We start from the raw sequence: 21,822 nt of genomic DNA, 5'->3' as shown, positions 1-21,822 counted from the left end.
TATAATTTATAACTATTGCTTCAAAATTTAGTGTGGTAGCCGAAGACACGGTCCAACTCACGTGAACTAACGCTCGTCAGTTAAGATTCGGAATCAGGTTTCTATGTGGTGCGACTTGACCTTGTCTGGAGATCATCAAATGACAATTTTCTATTTCTTTGAGCGCTTAATTTAAAGTTGTGCTGGTAACAATGGATAATTATAAATCTAATTTTCTAAATATATATTAATATGGTTGGGATTATAAAAATTGCAATTAAATAGTATATTCGTAATAATTATTAGCGAATTTTTTATGTCTGTGCGTCAGTCCATTATATTTTATCTTTATGTCTGTTTTTTAAGTTGGAGGTAAGTACTACTTTCCCCGAGGTTCTCCATTGAAATGCTCTACAAAGATCCCGGAAAACCTCTCAACTCTCTGATTTCGAGGAGGTTTTAGTGGGTATTATCAAACTTCGCCAACTTCTATCTGTGTAGAAGATGGTCTAAGTGGTTGAGTCCCACACCCCCTGTGCTATATATGGCGTAGGGGTAGTACATAAATGTATTTCCTCCTCGTTAAGTTAAGATATATATATTGATTCTCAATAACATCGTTACAGAATGGAATGATAATAACTCTAAAGTACAAATCATTAACAAGTTGGTTATAATTACTAATTGAATGACATTCAACTGAGATAGATTACCATATATACAAAAAATTACGTTCTAATTGAGGTACATAGTGCTTTATATGGTGTGGCTCATTTACCATGTGGCCGGAAAAGTCGTTAGTTTTAATATTAAAGTAGCATTTTAAATTAATCGTTGGGTAATAGCTGGTATCCTGTACATAGTATGAGTATAGAATGCTATTTGTAATTTGATATCAATATGAATTCACTTGTGGCTTACAGAGTCACACTCGTGTAGTTTGACATGGTACTGGAAAAGACAAAGCTAAGGGTGCGATCTGTGGCGGAATTTGTAACTGTCTGTGATCAAAATGCAATGGGGTTACGTTCATTGCTGCATTGCATAATTTGGTAGATCTACACATATTTACTTAAATTATTACAGTTATTTAGTACCACAACGGCGCCTATTTCTGCCGTGAAGCAGTAATGTGTAAGGATTACTGTGTTTCGGTCTGAAGGGCGCCGTAGCTAGTGAAATTACTGGGCAAATGAGACTTAACATCTTACGTCTCAAGGTGAAGAGCGCAATTGTAGCGCCGCTCAGAATTTTTGGCTTTTTTCACGAATCCTGAGCATCACTGCATTGTAATTGGCAGGACGTATCAATTACCATCAGCTGAACGGCCTGCTCGTCTTGTCCCTTATTTTCATAAAAAAAAGACTCTGTAGCTGGCGCGACCGTCGACATCCGGCGAGACGAGATATATCTATTATGTTAAGTGTATTCAAATAGAATTATGGCAATAGTGTTTAATTTGAATTTAAGTCTTGAATTTTAATCGTTTTCCTCTGCTAGATTCGGCTAGATTATGGGTCCCACAACGGCTCCTATTTCTTCCGTGAAGCAGTAATGTGTAAGCATTACTGTGTTTCGGTCTGATGGATCCCGTAGCTAGTAAAATTACTGGGCAAATGAGACTTGACATCTTATGTCTGAAGGTGACGAGCGCAATTGTAGTGCCGCTCAGAATTTTCGGATTTATTCAAAAATCCTGAGCGAAACTGCATTGTAATGGGCAGGGCGTATCAATTACCATCAACTGAACGTCCTGCTCGTCTCTTCCCTTATTTTCATAAAAAAATCTAGCGCCTGCCTTAACAATAAAACAATTCTAACTTCTTAACTTTAAGTAGGATTAAAAGTAGAAATACTTCTAAGAAAACCTCAGCGTCTGTTGTACTCAAAGATAAATATTTAAGCTTAGTAAAAATCTTATAAATCAATCTAGGTCCATTGGTAATAAATATTGGTAATTTTCCGTTTCAAAGAGTCAATAAACCGTTATTTCTAGGTATGTATAATTCATATGGCACGTTGCACGTTAAACAAATAATTCTATTATATAAAATTCTCGTGTCATGGTGTTAAACTTTGAACTCCTCCGAAACGGCTTGACCGATTCTCATGAAATTTTGAGTGCATATTGGGTAGGTCTGAGAATCGGACAACATCTATTTTTCATCCCCCTAAATGTCCACAGTGTTATGTATTAATTCTTTTAGTTTCCAAGGAAAGTCAAATTGAAATATTTTATCGAGATACGATTTTGAAATCACTATAATGCATCACACCTGAAATGAACAGGCACGAAAAACTCACCGGCAGTTCTTGTAAAGGTTTCGTAGCAAAATGGCAAAGTACCCTTATAGATTTATTATGTCTGTTCGTCCGTATGTCACAGCCACTTTTTTCTGAAACTATAAGAACTATACTGTTGAAACTTGGTAAGTTGATGTAGTTTCTGTGAACCGCAGTAACATTTTCACACAAAAATAAAAAATAAAACATGAAACTTTGAGGATACCCCATACTTAAAACTGAAACTCAAAAATTTTTTCATCAAAGCCATACATACGTGTGGGGTATCTATGGATTCTTCAAAAATTAAATTGAGGTTTCTGATATCATTTTTTTTCTAAACTGAATAGTTTGCACGAGAGACACTTCCAAAGTAGTAAAATGTCCCCCCCCGTAACATCTAACATAAGAGAATATTGAAACTAAAAAAATATGTGATGTACCTACATTACGACGCAAACTTGCACCGATTTGAACGAGATTTAGTAGGTGAGTAGTTTTTTTACTACGTCATAAATCGTAAACCGCAAATTACCTTTCATTCAATCAACTCAAATATTTATATTATTACTAAAGAACTTTTAAATAATGTTACTTGCTGCCACGGAACCCTTCATGGCCTGCTGACAAAAACTTCATCTTCAAGATATTGTATCATTTATAGTAATTTATGTAAACTTCACTTATGTAATCTTGTACGTTCTCTCGGATGTTGTTGTAGAAGACTGTATTTGGTCCATCAAATGACGGTACTGACTCGACTTAGCCGGCTAGTTGGCATAATAAGCTTACATTTTGTTCTTGGTAGCGATAAATACTTACAATATGAATAAAATGAAAATCTTAGATCAATTATACGTCAAGTCTATGACAGCTGAGAAAACGTGAGAAAAAAATTGAATTTAGAGTTAACCCCTGTTTTAAGCAGTTCACGCAAACTTACACAAAATTTCATACAAAACGAGAGTATAAGCCGTAGCTTGTAGCACGCACACTCAACTAATATTCCTGGCCTGTTTTTATCGGTTGTCTAACAGCAAGTTAAAAGTCTAACATCTTTTAAAATATAGTATGTCAAAATTTATACTCACTAGCCGTTCCCGCCCGCTTCGCTGGCGCGAATTTTAAAAGGAAATAAATTTTTATTTTAAAATAATAAGTATCCATAAACCATCTAGGATAAATTTCGCATCGAATGGTGGTAGTTTCATGTCGATCCGAATAGTGGTTAAGGCGTGAAAGAGCCTCAAACAAAGACCATTTTCATTATATATATATATAATAGGTATTTGACACACTTTAACACAACATATCTAGCTTTGGAGCTATAAACATATACATTAGGTATAGCTTGTGCTATGAGCGCTAGTCAACGATATAATTCAATGCAATTAACATATTTAAATATCCATATTAACATCCTTGACTCGGAAACAAACATTCATATTCATCAAACAAATGTTTGCACCTACCAGGATTCGACCCCAAGCATATTGAGTCTAGAATATATTACTAGCTGCCGTGTCAAATTATTAAATCTTTTCTTCAAATGATTCTCTATGATTCTAAGTTATAAATAGCGTGTATAGTAAGCCCCCTTTCTTCAACACAAAAAACGTATTAATATCGGCTGCGATGCTCTATAGGATATCATCCCCACCATCTGGATGTGTCCTCGATGTGCAGTTTTAAGGAGCTTTCATCCACGTACTACAAAGCTGTGGAATGAGCTTCCTTGTGCGGTGTTTCCGGGACGATACGACATGGGAACCTTCAAAAAAAAGTGCGTACACCTTTCTTAAAAGCCGGCAACGCTCCTGTGTTTCCTCTGGTGTTGCAAGAGAATGTCAGCGGCGGTGATCACTTAACACTAGGTGACCTGTACACTTATCTGATCTCCTTTTCCATAAAAAAATAGGACATAATACTGTGAAAGAACTTAAGTGTTTAATTAAAACTAAATGTAGGATAAAAGTACAGGAACCTAATTTATACTAATGGTGTGAATTGAAGAATTCAAAAGCGATTTGATACCCTTCCGTTTGATTTCGAAAATAGTTATTCACAATAATAATAACAATTTGCTCCTTAAAATGTAGTTGATTCAAAGGAAATTTTAAAAAGAAATACTTCCAAAACGGCTTTATAACACTAGAAATAAGGGATTGCTCGTAACTAATTCTAATAGGCTTCATAAGATACATAATAGCTTGAAGTTAAGCTCATGAACAACTCAAAACATAAAATATTAATTCCGAATGTTTTGTAATTGCTGAAAAAAGTTGAAATCCCTGATGCAATACCGTCAATGCGTCGTCTTAAGGGTAAATGTATACACTTTTATAATAAAGTCCCAGCCACTGTTCAGGCATTATCTATAAATAAATTTAAATGTTTTTTTAAAAAATGGCTCTGTCCTAAATCATACTACCCCACAGCTGAATATCTAAGTGAGCGGACAGCCTGGGACTAGTTTATGAATATTTTATAGCAATAACAATACAATATTATGTATTAGATTTAAAAGAGCGCAAAAAAGGAATTCTCGTAGAGTTTCTTCTTCTCGCTCAGAGCGCCATTTGTTTCCGAAGCGGTGGTAGTAGCATATTAGAAATGACATCAAAAAAAATCTAAAGGAATCAATTTTTGAGAAAATAAAATAATGCCTGTTCATTATTTAATGTTTGGGGTCTGACTGACAAAGAAAATATTAACTAAATACCATATGTAAAATATTGTAAATAATACATAATAATAATACTGGTTGTTTAACTTCAATGCTCTACTTACTCAAAGTGTAACTAGATGGCGCCACAGGCCATTTAAAATCGCGCAAACGTTATTTTTGTAACATTCATATAGGTTAAGCTTCCCGATCCCAGCTTGGGCCTCTCTCTTTCCCCATGAGAAGGTCGCCTCCGATGTAGGCTTAGAGGGCACCTGCCCAAAGCCAACTGCAGGTGGTGTTTAGTGGGTAGGCACCTAGGTTTTCACGTGAGTCCCACATAACCAACGCAGCCTAAGGCTGCGTTGGTATGCATGAGCATTCACCACCTCCCTCCCGTCGTTATCCCGGAGGGTAGCCCATTCCCTTGCTTGGGCGCAAAAAAAAAAAAATCTCACCTATAACCCAGCGGAAACTTCATAGAGAGTGCCGCTTGCGCCTCTCTCCCCAAGAGAAGGTCTCCTTCGATGTAGGCTTAGAGGGCACCTGCCCAAAGCCCACTGCAGGTGGTGTTTAGTGGGTAGGCACCTAGGTTTTCACGTGAGTCCGATATAACCAACGCTGACTTAGGCTGCGTTGGTATGCATGAGCATTCACCACCTCCCTCCCGTCGTTATCCCGGAGGGTTAGCCCTTTCCTTAGTTTGGGCGCAAAAAAAAAATCTCACCTCGAGTGTATCTAGTGATAAATAAAAGTGTATGAGTTAGTGTGAGTGATTAATTAATAACTGGTAATATTACTGAGGACGAAAATATAGGTTTATCTAGGTTCTTTTCCTATTCCATAAAAAAACTAACTACGATATCATAAAGAACACCAGACAGCTGTAAATATTAATATTTGTATGCAGGTTAATAATATGCAAAACATCATAACTGTCTCACATCGATACGTGAACATACTCGTATTGTCCACGCGGTCTATGTAGGACGAACTGACGAAGGTGTCAACTGAACCGTTCCTGAACACATAACAACAATAATACTTTGAATAAAAATATTTGAATTTAAATTGAATAAGATACATAATAGCTTTAAGGGTAAATGTATATATACACTTTTATAATAAAGTCCCAGCCACTGTTCAGGTATTATCTATAAATAAATTTAAATGTTTTATTTCAAAATGGCTCTGTCGTAAATCCTACTACTCCACAGCCGACAGCCTGGGACTAGATTATGATTATAGCAATAGCAATGACAATACAATATTGTATATTTTATTGAAAAGAGCGCAAAATATGATGGGTGAGTTTCTTGCGCCGTTTTTTATCTCTCAGAGCGTCATTTGTTTTCTAAGCGGCGGTTGTGTTCGAAATGACATCAAAAAGAATTCTAAAGGAATCAATTTTGAGAAAATAAATGCCTTTAATTTGTAAGTGACATCATATATAATGTGTGAACATAGTAAATCTGTTATTAATTTTAGTATGGATAATCAGCAAGAATCTAGCGGCACACGGCTTGTTAGTACTATAAGAATAGAATAAGGCGTTTAACAAAAAGGCATTAAAAAGCATTTATTTTCTCAAAATTGATTCCTTTAGAATTCTTTTTGATGTCATTTCTAATAACTACTAGATACTACTACCGCTTCGGTAACAAATGGCGCTCTGAGAGAGAAGAAGCGGCGCAAGAAACTTTTGCGCTCTTTTCAATAAAAATATACAATATTGTACAGTCATTTCTATTCTTCTATTATATATTCTATTCAAACAAAGTGATAACCCTAACTTTTGGGATTAATTACACAAATTAAATTTGTAAACAAAATTTATGAACGATGCGGGACTCGAACCTACCTCTATCTAGCTACCTCTCGCGTTCACTGTAAAGTAGTTCCTGTAGATGAAGCCGAGAGTTAAACAAGACATACAAGATTTATCAACGATACTCGAACGGTTGGCTTAGTGGAAAGAGCGCTCGCAAGGAACGCGAGAGGTAGCGGGTTCGGCGTTACTTTGGAATAATATTTCAAACGTTATAAATGAAAATGTTAAGGGTAAATGTTAAGTGTCAAAAAGTCACTTCGCCACGTTTTCTTATATATATATATATATAAGAAAACGTGGCGAATCTTTCTATATAAATATATATCTTTCTTTATATATATATATATATATATATATAATCTGAATCTCGGAAACGGCTCCTACGATTTTCATAAAATCTAATATACAGGGGATTTCGGGGGCGAGAAATCAATCTAACTAGATTTCAATTTAAAAAAAAATGTAGTTTTACCTGTATTTTAATGTGAAACAGCTAAAATAACATAAGAATACAAAGGTAAATTTTGCCACCATATACAAGGCTATAACAATAGCTCAGATTGGGTGATCCGGAAAGCAGAAGACCCTGGTTCAAATCCAGATGTCCAATTAGTTTTTTTGGTCAAGTCTTGTACATTCATAAAAATCCGAGCAAGGCTCGATCGTCCAGATATTTTACATTTATATGGTAACTGATGATTCTATGCTGCTTAATTTTGTCATTTTAATTTATACTTTTGACTAAGGTTCAGTTCAAATATTCAAGTATGAAGTATAAATAGAGTCGGTGATTTGGTAGCATATGTCAGGAACTTGGGAGCGTCAGCTAAAGGGCAGCTAGCGGGTGCAATGTCCTAGCGAGCGGTCATGAGCTGCATATGTAATGTACCGACAGACCATTGAACACTGTCGCGTCGTCTGGAATACGCCTTTATTCTATTTATTTACACATAATCCACGGCTCTTAAAAAGATTTAAATTATACAAAAAATTGCGGATATCCATAATTATATCTTTAAACAATTCGACACGTGTTCTCGTGCCAGATTTTGGTGACTCAACATGTCCTGAGGATGCCTCGTGTAGAAGCGAAACACGTGTCGAATTGTTTAAAGACAAATATTGGCGGAATTAACACTAAAGGAAAGTCATTTGGATAATTATGGATATCCACAATCTTTTCAAGAGCTTAAGAGCTGTATATATAAGTATATACCTAGACTTGCTACAAATACTGAAACAAAGAAAAATATGTAATATTTATCATAACAGTTTCAATTGCTTTCTTAACAAAAAGATTTGCCTGCATTTCGTACACCTAATTTAAACGATGTAATTATTGGCGTAAAGATTTGTAACAATACGTCTGTGTGGTTTTTTTTAAATGAAAATAAGGGACGAGACGAGCAGAAAGTTCATCTGATGGTAATTGATACGCCATGCCCATTATAATGCAGTGGATTCTTGAAAAAAAACAAAAATTCTGAGTGGTACTACATTTGCGCTGGTCAACTTGAGACATAAGATGTTAAGTCTCATTTGCCTAGTAATTTCACTAGCTACGGCGCCCTTCAAACCGAAACACAATAATGCTTACACATTACTGCTTCACAGCAGAAATAAGCGCCGTTATGGTACCCATAAACTAGCTGGCATCCTGCAAAGGAGCCTCCCACTGGTAGACTTGTAAAAGGGTACTACAGAATAATTGACTCTACATATCTTGACACACCTTTATATAATAGAGCGATTGTCACCACTTCACCATGAAGTATACCAATACTTCATGGTATACTATCATGGTATTTATTTAGTTTTATATTTCCTGGAGCCGATCTTTTAAATCTGGCATTATCTTCCAAAAGGTGGTGGATTCCGACTTTCATATGTATAAGCATTACATAAGTACATATAATTAGTAATTTTTAATTTTAATTTTGAAAAAGATTTAGAAATAAGATTAGAAATTTTGTTATTTTAAACAACACTTTGTTGTCAACTTGTTTTTATAAATAATAATGAATAAGTAACAAATCTGTTGTGAACTACTTGTGAGTACCTTTGAAACCTGTGATGAAAAGTTTCGAAGTTAAAATAAATCTGAGTTTTAGATTTGTGTCAGGGAAAATGGCCTATAGTAACATTATTATTATAAGATTACATACCAGGATAGATAGACGTAAATTTCGTGGGAACACAGGGGTAGATAATAGTTCTCCAACGATTCAACGTCCCACCAAGTGTTCTTGAGAAAAAGTGTGTTGATTTAAAGCCGTGTCCAATATACTTTCTACAGATAGAGATAAATTACTACCTTCTACTGTCATTAATTAGCTGTCAATAATCTGAAACTGTTCATTTCATTCAAACTTCTATCGCTGGTAAGCTAAATGTCCTCCCATAGACAGAAAGCGTGTAAGGATAAGGTGAGTTACCGTCGATAAGTTTATTGTGACATAAAAATCAACGATAGCTACGATTTTTATCTCAAGTAGACTAACACTGGAGATAGACTGAATATTGGGAACGGCCTTTCTAATATCAACTCTATCTAAGCGTGTTGACATGTAATAGTGTGGAGAGACGGATTAGAAGCTTTCAAGAAAAGACATTAAAAGATAATACTATATTTCATTTCAATTTCAAAAAAAAAATATAAATACATATCTCTATGAAAATGCAATAAAATTTAAATCTAGGGGACAAAGTCACGGGCTATCGCATGTCTAACATAATATTAGTAATACTCAAGTTCAATCAACCCAAACTCCGTCATATATTAATATGCACATAACGATTTACAAGTTTTTAATGATTAAACTTATGCGTATAACGGTATGGAAAAAGTAACCTGATGTCTTATAATAATTATAATAATTTAATAAAAACTAAAAAACACGCTAAAAGCACAAAATTCTTTTTGGTATTCAAAAAATTCCTTATATTAGATAAATCGTTTAAAGATAATGGTTAAAATTTAAAAATTAACATAAATTCCTGCCTTATTGTCTATAGATAAAAATTATATAAATTAACAAAAATCTTATTTTTTTTTTTGCAAATTGAAAAATGAAATAATTTGATCAAATTAATGTATTGTCATCGGTCCTCGATAAATCTACGAAGTTTGAACGAAATCTGGCCGTTTAAAGTGAGTCAAAATCGCGCCCAAATGAGTCGGTTACAAACAAACATACATACAGGTGAAGCTAATATAAAGCTTGTAAAAATGAGATGAACGAATAAAAATATTCTGCGAACTTAAGTAAAGTTATGAGTAAGTTATGCAATATGTAAGTTAAGTGAGTCAACTGTACAGAATTTTCAAAATATTTTTAATCTCGACATTGTTTAAATTCTACATTATTTTATTTTCATAAAAAAAGGACCCTGTTGAATATTTTGCGCCCGTTCTTCTCAGGTCTGAGGCATACTTTTTTCGAATGGGTGGTAGTTTTTGACTTTCAACAATTGATATTATATCCTATTTTGAATAAAAATATTTGAATTTTGAATTGCGTTAATCCGTTATTGTAAGAGGGCTGAAATGTTGAAAGAGAGTGTATTACGATTGCGGCTGTTACCACAGATAATAAAAACAAGTAAGTACGGCAATTTACAAAATGGCCGCCAAGTAATTAAAATAAACTCAAAGTGGTGTTCGTCGTTACGGGACCCTTCAAGTGATGGTACTTCTTGCAAATTTGTTATGACATGTTTTTTTTTATTCAAATAATTGTGGATTTATCTATTTATTTATTTATTAGCATCGCCAACACAATAATAACTAACTAATTACTTTAAATATAATTCTAAATAAGTCTAAGTCTAAGTGTTATTATAGCACTTACAGGCAACAACCACATGCAAGTAAAACATACATATTTTTTGAATTTTAACAACATAAGAACTTATACTAAGATACAATATAATACAATTATATAATAAGATACAATACAATTATAAAAAAAAATGAACAATTTACTTAAATACGGCAGAACTAAAATATTACATTAAATGAATAATTTTTCTTGAGCAGCTAATTATATTTCTGTCTAGCAACATATCAATTTCCGAAGTTTATACCGAAATGCGAAAGAGAATTTATCATTAAAAATGTCTATACTTCGATCAACTTTCGGAAGGAAAAAGTGCGAACAATTCTATTAGGAGTACGAAAGTGACCTAGGTTAGACTTTGCAGTATTTGTTGAAAATGTATCGTGTTTGCTGATTCTCGTGAGTCTCATGGGAGCGGAGCGTTAATTAACGAGAGAATTTCGGGGCAGTCAATTCCACTGTTAATAATTTTATATGAAAAGAGACGATCCAATATATTCCTCCTATCAGTCAGTGTGTGCATCTTAAAATATCGCAAACGTTCTGAGTAGTCTTCTAATAGATTGCATAGATTGTATTGATAAGAAAGATGCCATATAAAACGTTTTTGCATAAACCAGTGGGAGCCTCCTTTGCATAGGATGATAGATTATGGGTACAACAACGGCGCCTATTTCTGCCGCGTAGCAGTAGTGTGTAAGCATTACTGTGTTTCGGTCAGAAGGTCGTCATAGCTAATGAAATTAATGGGCAAATGAGACATAACATCTTACGTCACAAGGAGACAAGCGCAATTGTAGTCCAACTCAAAATTTTTGGATTTTTCAAGAATCCTGAGCGCCACTGCATTGTAATGTGCATGGCGCATTACCATCAGTTGAACGTCCTGCTCGTCTCGTCCCTTATTGTCATAAAAAATAGCGATTATCTCTAGCATTCAAACAGAAACTTTATAACATAAGTGCAAATTGCTTTCGAATCATGTCAATGCCTTAGTAATATATTGATGTATCGTTATTCGGATCAATTGTTTTTTCCAACATATTGATGTGTCATCGAATGAATCACAATGAAACGGTCCGTTAATATATTATCTTATGTTTAAGGCGATGTTACAGACAGTGTTATCCTTTGTAACGGTTTATTGTCCGGCGAGCGTATCTATGTACGCGGTACTAATAGTTTAACCACAACGAATTGGAGAAGATAGCCAGTTGGCCTACAAACTTTTTTTATGAAATATTTAATACTAGCTGACCCGACAGACGTTGTTCTGTATATAGCAAATAAAGTACTGTTGCTTTTTTTATGAATTTGTCAATAATATTTCAAAACATCAATAATTATTTCGTAAAATATGCTCCCTGTTGTTATAATGAAATTGTTTCACAGCAGAACTGTTAAACAGTGCTTCAATAAATTCTCTCATAGAAAATACGTCGATACAAAACAAATATTTAAAATAATTACAAGTCCTAAATCGAAATAAAATCTCTAATAATAAGAAAGAATAAGTTGGACCAAACTGCACTCCAGAAGTGATCCCCATTAAAATCCGTTCATTAGTATAGGAGTTCACTGGAAACAAACATCAGGACAAAAAGGCATAAAAGGCATAAAAGGCATTTATTTTCTCAAAATTGATTCCTTTAGAATTCTTTTTGATGTAATTTCTTATACTACTAGATACTACTACCGCTTCGGAAACAAATGGCGCTCTGAGAGAGAAGAAGCGGCGCAAGAAACTCTCCCAGCATTCTTTTTTTTTGCGCTCTTTTCAATAAAAATATACAATATTGTACAGTTGCTATAAAATAATCACAATCTAGTCCCAGGCTGTCCGATCATTTAGATATTCAGCAGTGGAGTAATAGGATTTACGACAGAGCCATTTTTTTATAAAACATTTAAATTTATTTATAGACAATGCCTGAACAGTGGCTGGGACTTTATTGTAGAAGTGTATACATTTACCCTTAAAGCTATTATGTATCTTATGACACTGGATAGTATACAGAGAAATGATTTCTATGTATAATTTTATTATAATAAATATACTCAAATACTTTTCATAAACAATTTTAAGAATTCTTTCGTCGGTAGAATTCTATTTGATCTGTGGGTAACATATTTTCGTTTTTATTTAAGAAATCAAACATCTCTAAGTACATTTCAATAATATAAAAATAAGTACAAAACGAAGCCAATATTATTCAAGCTGCTATTAAAGTTCTCTAACTTATTAACTAAAATAAAATTAGTCTGACACTATGTTTTGGCCATTTTTATCTCTTATCCAATAGATTTTTCGACTTTATCTCTCTTTAAGAGGAACCTGTTTAAGATATCTTCGTTGTTCGTCTGTTGAAAGCCTTTTTTTCAGAACAGCGAGGAAGTATCAAGTTAATTTCACTTATTTTATAAACACATTCGTTAAATTTTATATTATCAGTACGAAATACCAAACGCACCTCACTAAATCACATCACTTTCAGCACGCCCGATGCACATGAAATTATTCACGTGATCAGTGAAGTCACAATGATCCATGAAAACACAATATTTTAATAACCTTAAATCTATTTATTTTTATTATTTATATCCCAACCATTGCTACCAGGATGATAGAAATCGGCAAGAGGCTGCATAGTCGACACGGCCGGTGTTATGCGTTATGTTATTCGTGTCTTTACATATCGGAAATTTCTTTAAGCGAGTTATAAGAGTGTGACCCGTTTCGATCACTAAGATCCTTCCAGTTTTAATTTTTTATTGCTGAACGCAACATTTTATGTTCATTGGCTCAATAATGAAACTAACAAAAGTTTTAACGACTGTTTCGTTTGGAATAGTATTACAAACAAGCGGTAAGTGTTTCACTTTGGTAAACAACACAAATTACAAAACCCGAGTCCCAAACGCACATATTTTATTCTTTAACCATTCTTCACTCAGTCAAATAGTACGATCTCTTTATTTTGATTTGATTATTAGTTGAATATAAACATACCAGAGGGAGGCTCCTTTGCACATGATGCCGGCATTGCATAGATTATGGGTACCACAACGGCAGCTATTTCTGCCATGAAGCAATAATGTGTTAGCATTACTGTATTACTGAGCGGCACTGCATAGTTATGGGCAGGTCGTATCAATTACCATCAACTAAACGCTCGTCTCATCCCTAATTGTCATAAAGAAACCTTACATTATATCCACAGATCCATTCTAGCATACATCCCACCTTAAAGGCCGGCAACGCATCTCTTGACACCTGTTGTTGCGGATTTCCATGGGCGGTTGCCCCACCTCTCCCCATCACGTGAGCCTCTTGCCCGTTTGCCCCGTCTTATATAAAAAAATTCACCTCAACGAGAGCTGACGATCGAAACATAAAAGAGCTTCGTGGCTTCTAAGTCGTATTTAAGTGTTCACAGCCACTCATAATCGCATTTTGCATTTTTCTACCGTCGTATTGATAGAAATTACGACAAAGTATGTTAATTCAAGCGAAAATAAAATCATACAAATTTATATTGTTATAGCTAGCATCGAACTGCCGAAACAAGTTTCATACAACCAACAAACGGAGTGAAAGGGCGACCAAGTTATTTATAGCACACCACCTATTCGTAATAGCAAATTGTATTACCTATTGTTTACGAGAATATTATTAACATTAATAGAAAAAATAGTAGTTAAAAGAAACTGAAAAACACGCTTTTTATAGAAAACCGAATTAAAATATTTGAAAATTTATTTCAAAATTTAATATTAACATCAATTCCTGCCTTATAGACGATTGATGAAAATTATATAACAAATATATTATTTTGCAAATTGTAAAATGGAATAATATTATCAAATTAATGTATTGTCATCGGTCTTCGATAATTCTACGAAATTTGAAATAAATCTGGCTGTTTAAAGTGGGTTAAAATCGCGCCCAAATGAGTCGGTTACAAATAAACATACATACAGGTGAAGCTAATAAAAAGCGTGTAAAAGCACGTTTTAATTCAACGCGAAGCTGTCACAAAATGCTAGATTTCGAAGTAATTCGAGCTGAAACTTCGGTGCCCCAGACCAGACATGTGTAGGTATGAACAATATTCCATTTGCAGACGGGCTTTGAACTTGAGTCTGTTACAGCTCAGATCATCTCATCTGTTATGTTCAGGTAATACATCATCACATAGCGTCGTTCTGCTAAGTTCTTCTCCCATAAAAAATATGTACAAAAGCGTCACATAAAAAAATTTAATATAGATATAGTCTCAACTGGATACCACGAGGCAAAAGCTATCTAATTAAAATGAATTAAAACTTTATCGCAGGAAAACTCGTAAAATACTATGACACTCGTGGACACCACATTTAAAAAATACAAAGTAGCAAACAAAATAGGCGATGCTTTATCATGATGTAAATTATTTTTAGGTAAAGTGTTATAAATTTTATGGTTAACTCTACCAGCTTCATTGTTACTTCAATTATAGTATTTGTTACCTAGTAATAAAACGTTACATAAATGTCTACAATGTTGCTTTTTCCTGTCCAGGTACTAATTTTATTGCTATTTTGGTTCTTGTAAATATTTAATGCCATCAAAAACTTGTAAAAAAAACTAAGTCTCACAACTCAGTTATTCTACCGTAAAATGTTGTGAGATCCGGATGTCTGGATCTGTCTGGATCCATGCCGTCTGTCAATTGTTTAAGTCCCTCTTTTATGTCCCTTCTTTAAGTTTTAACGTAATTAGCTAATCCAACAACATCTACGCCTGCTTTATTACTGAAAAATTTAGGCTTCTAATTTTATCCACATCGAAGTTATAGCAGGTTGTAACTGGCTTGAACTGCTTCGAGAAGAGAATGGTATGGCCATGCCACTTATTTTTGTTGGACTTGGCACATATATTCAAAATTAATATATAAAAAGACAAGATGTGTAAACATCGCGAAATAGAGAATAAAAAATGTTTATCCCTAAATTTGTCATTTATTACGTAAATCTAATCATACCATTACTAAAAATTCAATGTACAATTTCACTGAGTTACAATTATTTTCCGTATAAAACGCTTGCTTAATCAGGCATACAAATTTCAATGAGAGGTTAATATTTGAAGTATAATTTATTCAAACAAAAGTAAATTTATAATACTATGACTACATAAAATTAAAACTATCACTACGGGGAAGCGTACCAAGTACCCATACAGCCAAATCTTTGGTGGAGTTGTTAGATACGATTCCAAAGAGCAGTTACTGTTAATGAGAACTTCAGCTAAAAACAGGAAATCCAGGAATACCGCATTGTAACAAAGCTGGTTTTTATACCGCTTAACACTTATTGACTTTTATCCGTTATTTGCCCCAAGAGATCACTTCCGCCTCTAGGTAAAAATAACTCAAGGCACTACAGGAATCTGCGTCGACTTTATAATGAAATAGTTTGAAAAAGTACGAACCGACGTTACATATATATTATGTACCTTTGCTGTACATATCTTATATATAAAATTCTCATGTCACAAGTTAGTTACCTTACTCCTCCGAAACGGCTGAACTGATTTTTACCAAATTTTATATGCATTTTCAGTAGGTCTGAGAATCGGCTACTATCTATTTTCATACCCCTAAATGATAAAGGTTATTCACCCTTAACCTTTTTTTTAAATTAATTAACAATTTATTTATTTTTCTTTTATTATGATTCAACATTAAAAAATACATACAACTTCAAATTTTCACCGGTCTACGATCAACACCTATTTTTGTATCGCAATTTTAATGTTGTTCTCTACCATCCACAGATACGCAGTAGAGTTGCAAGATGGCAATCGAATATAATGATTATTGTAGTACGATAAATTTTATTTACGATATATTTAGTAGGTCTGAGAATCGGTCGTCTTCTGTTTTTTATACCCCAAAATTTTTAATTATAGAATTTTTTTATTACTTTATATGGCAATACAACATTTGCTGGGTCAGCTAGTATTCTTATAAAAACGACCTGTTACACGTGTAACAACTGTAAATGTAATAAGAATATCCTTGTATTTTCTATATGTCCAATCTGTTAAATATTCTTGTACAATTAAATTGGAATGGGTTGATGAAGAGAATCGAACTACTCTAACTGCATTACTCGAAGACACAAAGCCAAATGGAATAACTGAATCTCTTCATCTGTGTGATTACAATATTGCTGCTGAAACTCAAACAGATGGACGGCAGAGTCTTAAAGTGACAAATTCATTTATTTTATCATAATTAATTCGTCCAGAAATCTCTTTATTCTAGTAAATTTTTCTCAATATAACTTAATAGAATGCCATCACTCCGAAAATAAAATGCGGTTTGAAAGAGAAGAAACGGCCAAAGAAACTGTGCCAGTATATATACGTTTTTTACTGCCTTTTGGGAAAAAATCACTTTTCAATTTTCTACAAAGAAAACGCTACAGTATAGGTTATTTTTTTACTTTTTTCTTTTGTTTGATAAAATATGCATATTTACGAATAATATAAATCAAAATGACAATAAATCAATGATATTTTCACAAATAGCATTTCCACGATGATACGGTTTTTGTTTGAAAAGAAGTAATGTGTAAGCATTATTGGAATTAAAAATTGTATGGTGGAATTACTGGGCAAATGAGACAACATCTTATATACATTTTAATATAAAAATAAAACAATACTATCGTCGTGAAAATGCTGAAAAAACATTGTATTTGATACAAGGGAGGTTATTATTTAAATTTATAGTGGCCAAAAAGATTAAACATTCACGATGTAAAATGAAAATGGCAATTCACATTCGTGTTTATTTGTGAATTACCTACTTTTAATTTATATCTTCCTTTTTATTAACACTCGTTATAAAGCAACGTTTGCTGTTATTAAAAAGTTCAGTACTGTTCAATTTTTTATAATAGTTGCATAGAGTGCGGCAGTTTACCGAATTTTCATAATAATTGGTGTGACTCAGCGGGACTTGGAATAGAGACGTGTGTCTAGTGCGAACTGACGGCACTCGTAATTGTATTAATAGTTCATTTAGCTCTGTACTGTCGATCCTACCATGAACTATGTTATGAAGGAAAGAGAGATCCAGAACTTTGCGCCTGCCCTTAAGTGATACCATATTATGAAACTTGCAAGATTCGGGGTAGTCCACGTAATTTTGTCGTGCGCCATAGTTAAGCTGTTTTAAAAGTTTTGCTTGTATGTTTTCTATAATAATATTTAATATTTTTGTTCTGGGTAAATTAGAATTAATTTAATATAAGACAATTAAGCATTAATTTTTATGCTTCTGTCTCCATCGTGTTATTAATGAGCTGTGGCGTTTATCGACCGTTAAATGAACTCATCTACATTTGCAGATTTATTTTCTATTTAACAAGGCGTTAATTTATGAATTGAGATTATAGCCAGGCAAGAAGAACTTACTTTTCATTTTGCCACCGCATAAAGTTGAAACTTTAGATAATTTATACGGCTAGATAGAGTCTCTTGTTGTTAAAAAACCGATAAAAACAGGCCAGGTAGTATTAAACTTTAGTGTACGTGACAAGCTACGTCTTACACTGGCGATTTGTATGACATTTTGTCCCAATGAAAGACAGTTTGTTCGGATAAGGTGAGTTACCTTCGATAAGTTTATAGGGACAGGAAAGTAAATGATAGTTACGATTTTTATCTCAAGAAGGTCACAACCAGAGATAGACAGAATATTGGGAATGGTTAATCTATGAGTAACAGTAGAAACAGTGTCAACTTACTCGCAAACAGGACACCGCCATGAACCCCTCTCGCAGTTCAGTTGCAAATATGATTCCAAATCGAAGCACTGTATGTGTTTATGTGATCTTCTTAAACGTAATGGGACATTTTAGAGATACTTTCAAAGCGGTTTGCTCAACACTATCTCTATCATTAGGAGTATTCGTTCCGTTACCAGTATATGTCGTCTGATTGAAATTCATTTTTATTTTGGCGATACAATGATCTTCTGTTAGTAATCTCTTTCTTAATAATCCTTAATGATAGTTACGATTTTTATCTCAAGTAGGAGATAGACTGAATATTGGGAATGGCCGTTAGTCTATCTAGACGTATTTAATGATCTAAGGTTGAAACCTACGTCGATTTTCAGTAAGTTGGTATTGAATTTCCGAATAATTGTTTTTTTTAGGTATAGCTTAAATCATTGTGACCTTTTTAAAAATCCATATCACTTGTTACATTTAAATGTCTGTTACTAATAAAATAATTCCGAAGCATTATTATAAAACCAGTTTGCGTCAATGAGTTTTATGCTTCAAACCCACTTAATAATATGAATAACATTGAGTGAGTATTTAAATCACAAAACATAGAATGTTAATTAACATAATAAATGTAATTAATCTTCCGTTTAACTAAAGTAATTTCACAGCCTTAGCGACGATAAAGTTTTAAAACTTTAAGATTTAGATAAAACTTTTAAAAGTTTTCTGAACTTACTGATTCAACTAAATTGAAGTTAAATAAAGTATAATTTTACTTACCCTACAAAAGTACAATGGTTTTAGAATCCTTCTTTTAAAACTTTCGAGCTGTGAAACAAAAAGCTCTGCCACTAAAACTAAAATCAGGTTTTAACTCAGGTAGGCATTTTGACATATTAATGTAGAGTCACTTTAGCGCACTTTTTAGACACTTTATTTTTAAAACGGTTTAAGTAAAACACTCACAAGAACTTTTTATTTTATATGAAAGTATATTGTTGTATATAAAGGTTCGATATTTGAAAATGTTTCGTTCGATCGTTTCGTCTTTTCCAACCGGTGAGTTGGTCAAATAGATGGCTATTGACTAGTCGCTACTAAAAAGTTTGTTGAGTGTTTCAAGCTGTGTTGCCAGATCGACGTTCTAATATCGAAACATTCACATTATGTCAGGTAGAGTTACATTATATCACATATTTTATAAACTATTTTAACTATTATTTTAAAAACACAAATATTAATATAACAAGTTTGGCTTCTATGATTATTTATTTATAATAGTTTGTTAAGTGTTTCAACTTGTGATTAGCAGAATCAGATTTTAAAATTATTTTCTTCTAAAACTTTTAAAATGCAAAATACACGTCAGCTTTGAAGGTGTGCTTAAGTTTATAACAAGTTTCGATTTTATTAACGTTATTAGATACGTTTTAGTACAAACGTGTTGAGTGTTTCAATCTTTGCTGTCGGATAGACTTTTATATGTCAAAAGAGACAGATTTTATGTCAAGTAGAGACACATTGCCACACATTAAAATTCTTTACTTTTAAATCTGTATAAATGAAATCTTCACGTAATAATGAACATACATAAGTATGTAATTGTATAATAAGTTTTGATTCTCTTGAGGTTATTACGACTAGTTAAAAAATATTGTTGAGTTTCCTGTGTTGCCAAATGGACGCTCAGATGTGAGGTGTTTTCATCTGTCACATGTCACATTAGTGTACAAACCTCACATTAAAATAGGGGTTAAACTTAGAGTATGAAATAGCCGATTTGTACTGAATAATAGAAATTGTTTTTTGTTTTAATTTAACATATTTATTTAATCAAAATATTTACCATTATATATTGCTGTCATCTAATAGGAAGGTCATTTATGCCTTTGCGATAGAACTGTGGTGATCCAGATTATAGATTTGACAAACTGTGTGAAAGCATTTTGTGCCTCCTGAGCAGAAACCTTTTTATCACGTAGAAAATTGTCCAAATCACGAAAAACATGGTAGTCCGTTGGAGCAAGGTTTGGCGAATACGGAGGGCGACGAATGGTTTCTTATTGCAGTTTCTGTAGAGTTAAAACAGATTCTCGTGCTGCAGGAGATCTCTCGTTATCATGGAGCAATAATGGCACAGAACATTTTTACTCTAACAAGAATAATGGTGAAGATCGATTCATGAGTCGGGGCTGTTTTGCTATCATTGTTCGTATTTCAGGCATAGTAGACATCTGCCGTTATAGCTTGACCTGATCGGAGAAAGCTATAGTCAATAATACCATGCTGAGACCACCAAGACAGTTACCATCACCTTTTTATTGGTAAGCCATGCATACATTAGACACTGTTGCGGCGGTTGACCTGGGGTCAGCCATTGCAATTTTCGCTTACGGTTTTCGTAAAGAATTCATTTCTGTATCGATTCAACTAGGCAACACAAGTTTCAATACGTGTTTCTTTCTGCAGATCAGTCAAATCATGAGGCACCCATTTTTCATATTTTTTTATTTGACGCAAATGACTCAATATTGTTGGTATGGTATACTCCTGTGTGGGCGGACGGTCTTCCACGTGGTTCTTTCTTAAAATGAAAGTTTCCATCACGAAAGCGTTTAATGCAAAATCGCACAGTACCTTCATTAGCAGTCCCCTCTCCATATGCTACATTGATATTGCGAGCTATTGCTGCCGCGTTAGTTATGTGTCGGAACTCGTATTTAAAAATTACTCGAGTTTTCGAAGTATCCATCTTTCTTGTCTAAGCTGAATAAAAAAAACAACTGATAGTCGATAATCGTATGTTGCACCTTTTTTAAAAGAAGAACTTTCACTCAAAAATCTCTAACCATGAAGGTTCTATGTCAATTCAAAGTACCTATTACAATAAAACAGCAATTTCGTACTTTATCCCCTACTATTACCCTACCTGTGGTAGCATTCGCCGTTCTCGCTACAAAATAATTACATAAGGCTGCTTGGGGAACGGCTTGTATGGCGGGGCACCATTGACGGAGAATCGATTTTTTGAGGTCGAAAAGATCGATAACTGTACAATTAGTTGAATGTTACGGATATTGCGGTGTTCTCGGTTGAAATGTTTATTAGCCTCCATTCCCATTTTGCGTCCACTACCCAAATCCCCGCACTAAATATAGTCGGTACCGACTAATGACGATTATTAATATAAAATTATATGATATAATATAATAACGGAATAGGCGATCCGCAGGAGAACCAAAGTCAACGACATAGCCCAAATGATTGCGAAACTGAAGTGGCAGTGGGCAGGGCACATAGTTCGACGGACAGATGGCGGGTGTGGCAGATAAGTCCTCGAATGGCGACCACGTACCGGAAGACGCAGTGTTGGTAGGCCCCCACAAGATGGATCGACGATCTGGTTGGATGAGGGCAGGACTGATCGTCATGGAGAT

At 33.9% G+C, this 21,822-nt stretch overlaps 1 protein-coding gene across 1 annotated transcript in view; it reads right to left on the bottom strand.

Moving 5' to 3' along the window:
- The window catches only part of LOC126967134 (synaptotagmin-like protein 4), a 160,506-nt gene extending 141,032 nt beyond the window's left edge, over positions 1-19,474 (bottom strand). Inside the window, exon 1 of the mRNA XM_050811559.1 lies at positions 19,166-19,474. The gene's annotated coding sequence lies outside the window, so the exon portion shown is untranslated. The remainder of the gene's footprint in view (positions 1-19,165) is intronic.
- Between the last annotated feature and the right edge of the window lie 2,348 nt (positions 19,475-21,822).

Source organism: Leptidea sinapis, chromosome 12, assembly GCF_905404315.1.
Source record: "Leptidea sinapis chromosome 12, ilLepSina1.1, whole genome shotgun sequence".
Classification (NCBI taxonomy): Eukaryota; Metazoa; Arthropoda; class Insecta; order Lepidoptera; family Pieridae; genus Leptidea; species Leptidea sinapis.
This window is presented reverse-complemented; position numbering and strand designations above follow the sequence as displayed.